The sequence below is a fragment of the Ochotona princeps genome, chromosome 6, assembly GCF_030435755.1.
Source record: "Ochotona princeps isolate mOchPri1 chromosome 6, mOchPri1.hap1, whole genome shotgun sequence".
NCBI classification, from domain to species: domain Eukaryota; kingdom Metazoa; phylum Chordata; class Mammalia; order Lagomorpha; family Ochotonidae; genus Ochotona; species Ochotona princeps.
In genome coordinates, this window is record NC_080837.1 from 58,448,256 (window position 1) to 58,460,587 (window position 12,332).

Consider the following 12,332-nt stretch of genomic DNA (forward strand, 5'->3'; position numbering starts at 1 on the left):
GATGCAGGGAGACACACATATACACACACACTGAAAGAGAGAGAGAGAAACTTCCATGTGTTGTTTCACTCCCAAAAGGGCTGCAACAGCCAGAAGTTGGGTCAGGTGGAAGCCAGGAGCAAGGTGCTTCATCTGGTCTCCTCCATCTTCTGCTTTCCCAGGTGTATTAGCAGGGCAGCTGGACCACAAGCCAGTCCAAACTTTTAATCCCATTTTCCAAAAAATAATATCTATGATAATCTGCTTGAGAAAAGCAAAGAAATCTCTACCTTCTCTCATACCAGCTAATTGTTAGCAGGATGGAAGACAAAGAAGTGTATACATGACTTAAGGCAGCGGGAGAAGGGAACACGGAAACAGCGAGGCAGGCTGGTATGAAAGGTTCAGGAAAGAAAGTGCTTTGCCTTAGGTGAAACTCCAACTGTAGCAGGGAAGGATTTGGCCTAATGTCTGAACTTATTTGCAATATAAAAGGGAGTAAGGGAGGGCTGGAGGGAAGATACAGCACTGAACAGGGGTTTCTATTTACCCTAGAGACTTCAAGAAACCAGATAATGAGCTTTAAAACACAAGGAAAAAATCACAGTCACTTTCTCTAGCTATTTATTATACTGACTCATTTGGTTTTTATCTTCTCAGTGTTGTAGTCATCTCTGCCCTCCACCATACCATTTCCCTCCACGGAACACTTCCTCCCTTTATTCAGTTACAAGCTAAAAAAAAATGTTTCCTCCTATCTAGTTGAAAGCACAAATACCCAGAAGTGGCTGTGGCAGGACGCAGTCAGGGGTTCTGAGGTGGATGGCAGTGAGTGGCACCAGTACTTGAGACATCATCTGCTCAGGAGGAAGCTGGGGCCGAAGTTACTGACCGTGAACCAGGCACTTGGATCTGGGCAGTGGGCTCCCAGGCAGCGGCCTCACTTTCTTCCCCACAGTGTGGGTCCTGTCCTTCTTTCACACATAATTTGGTTTGGCCACAAACTTTTGGACAAGCTGTTCTTCCTGATTTGACCGTCTATCCATCTGTAACAATCCCTCCTTTTGTCTCATATCATCTTTATGCTACTTTCTGCCCATAAATATCTGATTCAATTCCTGATGCTAAATTTGCAACTAACTCCATCAGAACACTGTTCATTATTATAGAACCAAAAATTTGTGCATAATCTATTTTACTCTCACAAATGCACATCATTTTCTGCTCCCTTTAAAAAAAAGATTTATTTATTTATTTTATTGCAAAGTCAGATATAAAGAGAGGAGGCGAGACAGAGAGGAAGATCTTCTGTCCAATGATTCACTCCCCAAGTGACTGCAATGGGTGGTGCTGCACCAATCTGAAGCCAGGAGCCAGTAGCTCTTCTAGATCTCCCACATGAGTGCAGGGTCCCAAGGCTTTGGTCGGTCCTCCACTGCTTTCCCAGGCCACAAGCAGGAAGTTGGATGGGAAGTGAGGCTGCCGGGATTAGAACCGATGCCCATATGGGATCCTGGCATGTTCAAGGCAAAGACTTAAGCCACTAGGCTATCATGCTGGGTCCTGTCCCCTTATATTTACTAAAGTTTACATTCCTTTCATTAACTTCAATCAGTAATCTAGGATCCCATCAACATTTCCTATTGTGTTTATTCTGAGTATGCATTGAAAAAAAAATAACTGGGACTAGAGTGGTGGCATAGCAAGTTAAGTCTACACCTGCAGCTCTGGCATCCCTTGGGAGTGCCTGTTCTAATCCTGGCTGACCCATTTGGGATCCAGCTCTCTGCTAATGCTCCTGGGAAAGCAGAAGAAAATGGCCCAAGTGCTTAGGTCAGAAGAAGCTCCTGGCTGCTCGATTAGGCCTAGCCCAGCTCCACTTGGGGAGTGAATCAGTGGATGGAAGACCGCTCTGCACCTTTCAAATAAATAAAAATATATCTTTTAAAAGACAAGGGCCAGGTTAAACCACATGTACTTCTTTAAGAAAATTATTGTTATTACTTATTATCCTGCACTCAAATGTGTGTTTGTCACTCCCTACATATTCGGTGTCTGAAAAAAAAATAATAAAAGGAGTTCAAGTGACATTTATAAAAATAATGTTTTTATAAATCCCATTTGAATTACTCATAGCTAATTATACTAATTCTAATTTCAACTCAGAGGTAGAAATTTGAGGCTCTAAATCCAGACACTTCAACATGTTGTCTCGAAGTTCGTTATTGGACGTCAGCACGTGGGTGTTTTTCCAGTACCTAGGTTTAAGAGAATCGCTGTCCCAGGCTCCACTCAGAAGCCGCCGTGGCCTCGATGAGGCACCGCATCCTCTACCCCGCGCATCGCTCCAGGAGGATCACGCGGCCCTCACGTCTCCCCTGAGCCCCAACATTACTCTCCCTGAAACTCCGAGCCCCCTCAAAAAAAACAAAACAAAAGAAACACAACAACAAAAAAACCACAATAGGGACCACGATGTCGCCAGGTCCCGTGAGGTCTCCACAGCGACGAGGCTGAGGCCGCCCGTCGCACATTCAACCTCGCGGTTTCCCTTCTCTAGCCACATCAGATTTTGTCCCGTTCACGTTTTGCTCCTCGGGAGCCCGCCCGTTGTGGCCGCCCTCTAACCGCGGCGCCGGCCTGGCTCAGCCTCGGCTCTTCCCGAAACCCGCAGCTTCTCCTCACGTTCCCGCACGGCGTCCCCGGAGGCCCCGCCCCGCGGCCGGCACACGCATGCCCGGTGCGCGCCGCCCCGGCTGCCCGAAGGGCCTCGCGCGCGGCGGGCGGCTGGCCGGCTCGCTCCCTCTCTCCCTCCGTCGCGCGCCGGCCCCGCCGGCTTGGTTTTGGGGGCGCGCGCAGTTCCGCGCGCCGGCGAGCCCCGCGCCCGGAGGCTCCGAACGAACAGCGATTGGCTGACGTGGTGGCTGCGCCTCCGAACCGAGTGAGTCCGGGCGAGCTCACGGAGTGGGCTTGGGGCGATGCGGGGCGCATCTGAGGTGAACGAGTTGGCCGGGAAAGTCTGGAGAGTCGGAGCAGGATAGGGGTGAGCACAGGGTGGGAATTGCAGCCTTGGAATTTCCGGCTTCGGGTTCCCTGAGGGGAGGGAAGGAGTCTGCACGGGGCGTGCTGGCCGCGCGCGGCCGGGAGGGACCGGGCTTGCTCACAGGTGGGCGTCGTGGGCTCCTCAGGCCACCGGCCGCCGAGCTGGGCGTGATTTCGGCGCTTTCACCTGTTTGCAATTGGCTTCGGCGGCCGCTTCTGTTGTCTCTAGCCTCCGCGAGTTGGAAAGTTCTGGTACTGCCTCTTTCCTTCCCGGACGGAATCACTTAGTGGGAGAGAGACTGTTAGAATTAATAGGTTCCCCGTGTCCGTGAACCCACTTTCTCACCAACCAGAAGGTGACACCACCCGGCGGTATTTGAAGCATTATTTTACGATCTGTGGATGAATGGGAAAACACAAATTAGCTACATTACTAGACCGCGGTGGTAGGAGAGACAACCTCCCAAGGAACAGACTCTGCAAAACTTCTTAGAGCTTCTCAGTGGGTTAAAACTCCGTGACAGTAGACAAAAGCAAGCCGATAGAAAAGATCTCACTACACCACGCTGCCAGGAGGGTTTGTTTTGTGTCTGCTTCCTTTGGGATCTGGTATGGAACTGACCTGAAATGACAGTTATATAACCCTTTGAGTACCCTTCGCAGCTGTATATCAATAAAATGAATGAAAACAAAGGTGACTGCTCTGTGCAGTAGACATGAAGCTATCTCTTTGCAGAGAGGTCATGATGACAAATCAGAAAGGTGACTGGGGGATGGACGCAGTTTTCCTTCATGGCGTTTATAGAAATCTGAAAGTGATTGGGTCTTCCTGTACAGCTCATTGGGTTTTCACAAAGTGTGCGTCCCCCTGTATCCAGGACCTAGATCCTTCAAGAGCATTGCAGTGCATGCAGCAATCTTTGCAAGGGTAGCAGTGTGTCTGTGCCTTATGGTATGGATGATGAGTTGCACCATCGTGTTAATCGTATCATACAGAATGTACTTCTTTGTGTCCAACATTTTATTTTTTTTAAATTGTCTCTTTAATGTTGTTTACATAGTTGAGAAGGATGCATGCCCATGTGGGTCTTTGACTAGGGTGGGGAGAGTTAAGTACTGGGGAAGGTGAGTGGGACAAATTCAGTTTTTTGCAGTATGTTCCCATTGCCAGATCTTGTGCCTGTCAGGAGTACTGTGGTCCAGCCTGATATATCTTGCACCTAATCCCAGCACTTGCCAGCTGGTGCTATGGCCTAGTTAGGCTTGTCTGCACTTTTTCTGGCTCTCATGCATACCAGTAAGTACAGTAACCTGGCCCTAGCTTCCAGATTAGCCCACTTCCAATCCCAGCTCTCATGCTTACCAGTGGAAGCAGCAGCCTAGCTAGGGAATCCCTAAAGTTCCTTAACCAGCCCTGTTCCCAACCCCAGGTCTTGCATGTGCCAGCAGATGCTGTGGCCCAGACTGAAATGGCCTGTCCCCAGTCTTGGCACTCACTAGCAGGTGCTATAGCCCGGCTCAGCCTGGCCCGCCCCGGTCCCAGCTCTCGCTAGTGGGTGCAACCACCTAGCCCAGCCTGGCCCACCCCTAGCCCTCTTGTATCGCGATCCAGCTCAGCCTGGCTTGTACCTTGTCCTGACTCACTCATGCTAGTGTATGCTGTAGACTGACCCTGCCCAGTCCACCCACAGACCTGTTTCATATGAATGCCAATGGGATCTGTGGCAATAGACAAAAACTTCATTGTAGAATGAGGCTCAATTCCAAATGCTGGAAGGACAAATTGGGACTTATAGCTTAGGGGCAAGTTGGAGGTCAGTGCATGGGAAAATTACAAGGTGAAAATCAAGGGGCAGGGGATTCTGGTTGATCCAATAAGACAGAATTCTTACTGAAGGCAGACCAAAGTTAGCAGATAGGAGGGTTGGGAAGTCCCTCCAAACTGTTTCAAGATTGTTGCTAAAATTGGGCAGTGTAAAAACAAACACAGAATTCCAAAGATCTGATCTGGGTGAGTAGAAGGTTCAGAGGAGCTATATTAAAGTTTGATTTTTTTAAAAAATATTTATTTGTTTTTATTGAAAAGGCAGATTGTACAGAGAGACAGAGAAAGATCTTCTGTTCGTTGGTTAACTCTCCAAGTGGCCTCAGTGGCTGGAGCTGAGCCAATCCAAAGCCAGGAGCTTCTTCTAAGTCTCCCACATGGGTGGACTGTCCCAAGTGTTTGGGCTGCCCTCTATTGCCTTCCCAGGCCACAAGCAGGGAGCTGGAAGGGAAGTGAAACAGCCAGGATACAAACCAGTGCCCATATGGGATCTCAGCACTTGCAAGGCAAGGATTTTAGCTCCTAGGCTACTGTGCTGGGCCCTAAAGCTTGATCTTTGTTATTGTAAGTAGTAAGTTTTCTATTTCCTGACTGATTATCTGGATACTGACTCTCCTGATTACTAAGAAGTGTTTCAACTGTAATTATATGCTTGCTTGTTTTTCTTTTCATTAGTTTTTGTCTCAATATTTTGATGCTCTGTTGTTAAATGCTAACATATTTAGAATTATTTATGTTTGGTTCCTCAATTTTTATGTTTTAATGCACTTTTTTAGTGTTGGTAATATTTTTATGTGTTTTATTAATACAGTAATTTTAACTGCTGTTGGTAACTATTTGCAAGCTTTTATTGCACCATGATCTGTTATCCTAAATAATATCTGATTAGGAGAAGGTAATTTGTGGGTTATTATCTGTATGTTTTGCTATTTATTGCTTTAAATGAAATTTTGATTGTAGGAAATATTGTCTTATTAGATCCTGTAATTTTCTGTAAAGGTGCAGTGATGTAAGTGTTCATCACATAATTGAAAAAAAATACTTAGTTTCTTGGGTGGAATTTAAATTATGATTCCTTTTGGATATTATTTACATTTAAGTACTGACATGCTGTTTTGAATTTCAAAACCATATGTATGTAGCCTAAACAAAATTTAAATATTTAAATTTGTAATTTGAATGAATTAATCCCTGAAGTATGGCAAATACCCTATTTAAGCAGCAGATCTAGAAACTAATTAATATTTTTATACTTTATTATCTTTTAACTTTAATATAAATTGAAGCCACTTCCTTAATTTGTGTCCAACAGTTTATTGCCAGCATGTGAACTACAGATATTATGTATTATTGCTCATGATATACCAAAGTAGAACATTTTATTCAGTGGCATGAGCCAGCTCATTGGGCAAGATAATACCAAATCATTTGGGTATGTGCATTGTAATTTGGGAAGTTCATATACAAAAATGCACTGTCAGACTTCTTTGTGATTCCTTAGTGATAAGAAACTGGGTTTAGAATTTCAACATTGATTTGTATTGATTTATTTCGTGTAGGTGATTAATTTGGACCTTATTTTTATTTGAACTCTATGTACTTATCTTTAAATGCCTATATTTTATTTGCTAACCATTTAGAATTAAAATCTTGCAAATATTTTGTCATGTCTAGTAGCTGGTAGTGATTGAAGTTCATGGTGTACAGGTATATATGTTTTAAAAATTAGGTAGGGCCCAACATGATGGCCCCTCTGTCTGATCCTCCACCTCTAAGCACCAGGGTTCCATTTGGGTACCAGTTCATGTCCCGGCAGCTGCATTTCCTGTCCAACCTCCTGCTTGTAGTCTGGGAAAGCAGAGGATGGCTCAAGTTCTTGACCCTTGACAACTGTGTGGGAGACCTGGAAGAGGCTTCTGGTTCCTGGCTTTAGCTCTGGCTATTGCAGCCTCTTAGGGAGTGAAACCAGGGGATATAAGATCTTTCTCTCTTGTCTCTCCTCTCTATAAATCTGCATTTCCAATAAAAATAAATAAATATTTAACAACTAGGTAAATTGTTTTCTTTCTTTTCAATTAATTAATTATTGGAAAAGTAGATTTACAGAGAGAAGGAGAGACAAAGAAAAAGATCCTCTGTCCTCTGGTTCACTGTTCAAGTGACTGCAATGGCTGAAGCTGAATCTATCCGAAGCTAGGAGCCAGGAGCTTCTTCTTTTTTTTTTTTTTTTTTTAAGATTTATGTATTTATTTTTTTTATTACAAAGTCAGATATACAGAGAGGAGGAGAGACAGAGAGGAAGATCTTCTGTCCAATGATTCACTCCCCAAGTGAGCCACAACTGCCGGTGCTGCACCGATCTGAAGCCGGGAACCAGGAACCTCTTCCAGGTCTCCCACGCGGGTGCAGGGTCCCAAGGCTTTGGGCCGTCCTCGACTGCTTTCCCAGGTCACAAGCAGGGAGCTGGATGGGAAGTGGAGATGCCGGGATTAGAACCGGCGCCCATGTGGGATCCCGGTGTGTTCAAGGCCAGGAGGACTTTAGCCACTAGGCCATTACGCCGGGCCCTGAGCCAGGAGCTTCTTTCAGGTCTCCCCTGTGGACACAGGATCCCAAGGCCCTGGGCCATCCTCTACTGTTTTACCAGGTTATAAGCAGGGAGCTGGTTGGGAAGTGGAGCAGCCAGGACACAAACTGGCACCCATATGGGATGTTGGTGCCTCAGGGTGAAAGACTAGCCTGTTGTACTGTTGCACCAGCCCCGAATTAATTTTTCTTTTAAATTTTTTTTGCTAACATAGGCAGTTTTTATGAAAAGTAGAGTCTGTATTATTAACTCTAAATGGATAAATTTAGACTACTCTTTAACATATGTGACATTTAATATTGGTATGATTTTAAAAAGTTGCCAGAAGGATGTTGATTTTAGTGATCATGACAAAATATGATGGCATTGCCATCCAGTTGAATACTAACCATAAATGATGGTTTGAGGAAAAATGCTTATGATATACTAGTTTGGCGAGAAAAACCAAGTATGTCTATACGTTGATCACATATGAGTATGTTAAGACAGAAAGGACACACTGAGATTTTAAAAGCATTTTACATTTTTGTGGATTGTAACATGTCATGATTTTACCATTCATTTTACTTTTATTTTAGTATATTCTGGACATTTTCTAGAGGACATAGTGATTTGGGCAATGCCTAGAATATGTGTTTCTAAATTCAAGTTTGGCGTTTGACATTAATATTAGGTCAGTTCTGACTTTCAGTGGTTATTGTCAGAATGCAATGTGTTTGCATTTCTTAGAGAGTATAATGCTATATTTCAGCGTCTCCTAAATTAGTTATCAAGAAGATTTAAAAGCTAATTGTTATTTAGTGGGGCTGTCACTGGCACTGCAGGCTAATCTTCCATATGCTGGCATCCCATTTGGGCACAGTTCAAGTTCTGGCTACTTTACTTACAGTTTGAGAAAGCAGTGGAGGATGGCTCAAGTCCTTGGGCCCTGGCTCCTATATGGAAGGCTGGGAAGAAGGTCTCACCCCCAGCTTTGAGTCAGCTCTGGTTGTTGCTGCTGTTTGGGGAGTGAACCAGCAGATGCAAGACCTTTCCTCTGCCTCTACTTCTTTGTCTGGGCCAGGCACGATAGCATATTGGTAAAGTCCTCACCTTGCACGCGCTGGCATCCCGTATGGGTGCTGGTTCTAATCCCGGCAGTCTTGCTTCCCATCCAGCTCCCTGCTTGTGACCTGGGAAGGCAGTCGAGGACAGCCCAAAGACTTGGGACCCTGCAGCCATGTGGGAGACCTGGAAGAGCTCCTGGCTCCTGGCTTCAGATCAGCTCAGCTTCAGCCGTGCGGCTGCTTGGGGAGTGAGTCAATGGAAAGAAGATCTTCCTCTCTGTCTCTCCTCCTCTGTATATCCACCTTTCTAATAAAAATAAATAAATCTTTAAAATAAAATAAAATAAAATAATGTGCCTCGCACATAAAAATAAATCTTAAAAAAATAGTAAAGTGTTTTTATTTTTGAGTTTAAAAAATGGTCAGTAACCTTCTGAGATCACTTGCATGTGTTACATTGTTCCTCTTCTATACTAGTCATATACCAGATATACTGAAATATCTGAGGCAGTGTGATTTTATAAGATTTGTTTAGCTCCATATTTGGAGGTTCAAGTCTGAAACTGGCCTCACTGGTTGGATTCTGATTAGGGTGCTGAAGAGCCATGACTAAGTTTGTGTGAAGGAAGGATGCTATTGGTAGCAAGGAGGTGGAGAGACTGGGCCTTCACTCAGGTTTTTGTTAACTACTGTCTCATGAGAACCACCTTCTAATGGCACAGGCCAATGTTTTAGGGAATTTGAAAAAATTCTAAAGGTTACACCACCTCCCAATAGTGCCAAACTGGAGACCAAGCCTTTAACACATGAGCATTTAGGATATATTCAACATGCAAAATAATATGCAAACCTATCACTTCCTATTTTCCTTTCCCAACTTATACTGGGTTTTCTTCATTTGTTGCAAATGTGCCTTTCTTTCCTGCTAACTATGGGTTTCCAGTTTCTCCTTGAGATACAAGAAACTTTTTTGCAAGTGTTTTAGGAGTTTGCCCAAAACCTTGATGCATCATTGAGGACCTTACATCACATAATGACAGATGGTTGGTTTGAGGGAATCTCAGGTTTCAGTTTGCTTCCTGCTGTTTCTCTGCACTGCTATGTGAATGCTGTGTGTCATAAAGATTTTTTTTTTAATTTATTTATTTTTATTGGAAAACATAATTAGAGAGAAGAGGATAAATAGAAAGATTTTCCATCTGCTTGTTCATTCCCTGAATGGCAGCAATGGGCAGAACTGAGCTGATCTGAAGCCAGGAGCCAGGAACTTCTTCTGGGTCTCCAACGCGGGTGCAGGGTCCCAAGGCTTTGGGCCATGCTCTACTGCTTTCCCAGGCTGCGAGTAGGGAGCTGGATGGGAAGTGAAGCAGCTAGGAAGGACATTTAACAGCACACAAATGGGCTCCTGGTGCTTGCAAGGGGAGGATTATCCAATTAAGCCATTGCACCAGGTCCACTCATGCAGGTTTTAAAGTTGCTGGTGTTGTAAAACTTCACCTAGTTTTGTGTTAAGTCTTTTGTGTATGAGCTTGGATTTGCTGTCTTTGGTTGGTGTATCATATGATACGGGCAGTTTGAAAAACTATGATGCTGTTACTGCAGTATTCCCATAATCATCCCAGCTTTTTTAAAAAAGTGAAATGTATTCAATTTAAATTTTGAAGTTATGTGTGGCTGCTCTACTTTCAATCCAGCTTCCTGCTAATGCACATGAGAAAACAGAAGATGACCCAAGTGCTTGGGGGCACCACTACCTATTTGGGAAACTTGAACGGAGTTCTAGACTCTTGACTTTGGCCCATACCAGACTTTGCCATTGAAACTATTTGGCAAGTAAGCCTACAGAGGAAAGATTCTTTCTTGGCCCACCCCAGTCCCAGCTTTAGCTGGCAGGTGCTGTAGGCTAGCCCCGCCCAGTCTGCTTTCATCCCTGGCTCATACCAACTAGTAGGTGTGACAGCCTAGCCCAGCATACCTCACACTCCAGTATGGCTCCTGCACATGCCAATGTGCTAAAGTTTGGCCTTGCCTGGTCTACTTCCTTCCAGAACCAATCCACACACTTCTGACAGGTGGAGCTACCTTGTCCAGCCTAACCAACACCCAGGCCTGAATCGCTTGCTGACCAACAGGAGCTACGTCCTGCCAGGGGAGTTTCCCATATTCCCCTGCCAGGCCCACTCCCAGACCCAGACCCCATATGTGCCAGTGGGTGCTAGGCCTTTACCCTGCATAGTCTGCCCCCTCCATCCGGCCTTCTTATGAGCTGATGAATGTTATTGCCCAGCCTGTCCCACACCCAATTTTTGAGTGCACCTGCTGGTGCTGCATCCTGGACCAGCCTGGCCTATTCTTAACTCCGATACCCATGTGCATTGGGGGGGTTCCGTGTTTGTGTCTTGCTCAGTATGTCATTAACCCCAGCTCTTAGACGAACCAGTAGATATTGTAGTTCCACAGCAGTAGGCCCTCATAACTGCTGCAGAATCCGCCCCCAGACCTGGTTCTCTCACGTGCTGGTTAGTGTCATGGCCTAGCCAATGTAACTCATCTGCTGTTCTGAAATTCACTGGTGGGTACTGTGATCTAGCCCTGCCAGGTAGGCCCCAGCCCTCACTTTAGTGTGTGCCAGTGTGTGTGGTCAGCAATGTTCCATGCTAAGTAGCCCAACTCAGGTCTCTCTCATGGGTATATACATCGGTCTGACCCAGAAAGGTCCACCACCTTCCCTCCTCTAAACTGCTTGATCTCAGTCACCTCACTTACCTGCAAGTACTGTGACCTTGTTGGCAGAAATCCCCCAGAAGTCATTCCTCACCTGCAACATACTCCCTCAACAGTCCTCCCACACATCCTCATACCCCATTCCCTGAGCAATCCACAGTCCTCTTGACCAGGGGCACTGGTCTCCAAAGGGGTAAGGTCTCCAGCACAGGCTGGCCTGGGACCTTACCCCTCCGCCCCCTGCATGCAGGAGACCCAAAGCCTGGCCCAGCAGCATACCATGCCAACAGAGGGCCTTTCCCTTCTACTTCCCCATCCAGCCGTGAGACTGAAACGTGTGTGCAATCTCAGGCCTGCTTTGGCAGCCCTCTCCTCTCATGCTAGTCCCTGCATGGCATGGCAGCTTCATCTCCGCAAGGGAGAACTGTCTTGCAATTCTAAATGTTGGAATTGTGAAATGATTTCTACTGGGCTAAATGAAGATGTCAGTAGAATGTACCCTTCTGCAGATCTACAGGAAGATCTGTTTATTGCCTTTTCCTGCCTCTGAGAGATTTGCTTCTGTTCAAATGAAAGGTGCACTTTAACAAAGAGCTGATCAATTAACATTTTGTAATCTGTTCATCTATTCAGTTCTTTGAAGTTTTTTCAGTGTAGTGGATTTTTTTTCATTCAACCAGTGTGGTCACTGTCTCTTATATTTCATTGCATCTGTGGTTTGGAAACGGTGGAGCAGAATGGAAGCATTTCTAGTTGTAAAACATGAAAAGAGAGATGGAGTGTGCGGGTATGTGTGTGTACACGCATACACACTTTCAGAAGAGGGGATGGGATGAGCTTATGGTTAGAGTACATTAAGCCATCACAGAATCTATGCTGATATACGTTCTTACAGCAAGGAGGAAAAGTAGTGGTCTCTTTGTGTTGTATATTAGAATAGTAGCCATCATCACAGGCAAACCATAGCAGAAATCACAGCTCCAGTGAAAGGATTTGGGAGTTATGAGAGCAGAAGTGCCTGAAACCAACTTACAAAGCTTCTACTGGCCTTGCAATGGCTGTAATTCAACAGAGCTAGTGGGAAGAAGGCTAGGAAATGCAGGTTTTCTGCACATCAGAATATGGGAAT

General features: G+C 45.2%; 1 protein-coding gene across 2 annotated transcripts in view; it reads left to right on the forward strand.

Annotated features, from left to right (window-relative positions):
• The first annotated feature begins 2,757 nt into the window (after nucleotides 1–2,757).
• The window catches only part of MIPOL1 (mirror-image polydactyly 1), a 267,009-nt gene continuing 257,434 nt past the window's right edge, over nucleotides 2,758–12,332 (forward strand). For both annotated transcript variants that reach the window (XM_058666357.1, XM_004584777.3), the window contains exon 1: nucleotides 2,758–2,920. The gene's annotated coding sequence lies outside the window, so the exon portion shown is untranslated. The remainder of the gene's footprint in view (nucleotides 2,921–12,332) is intronic.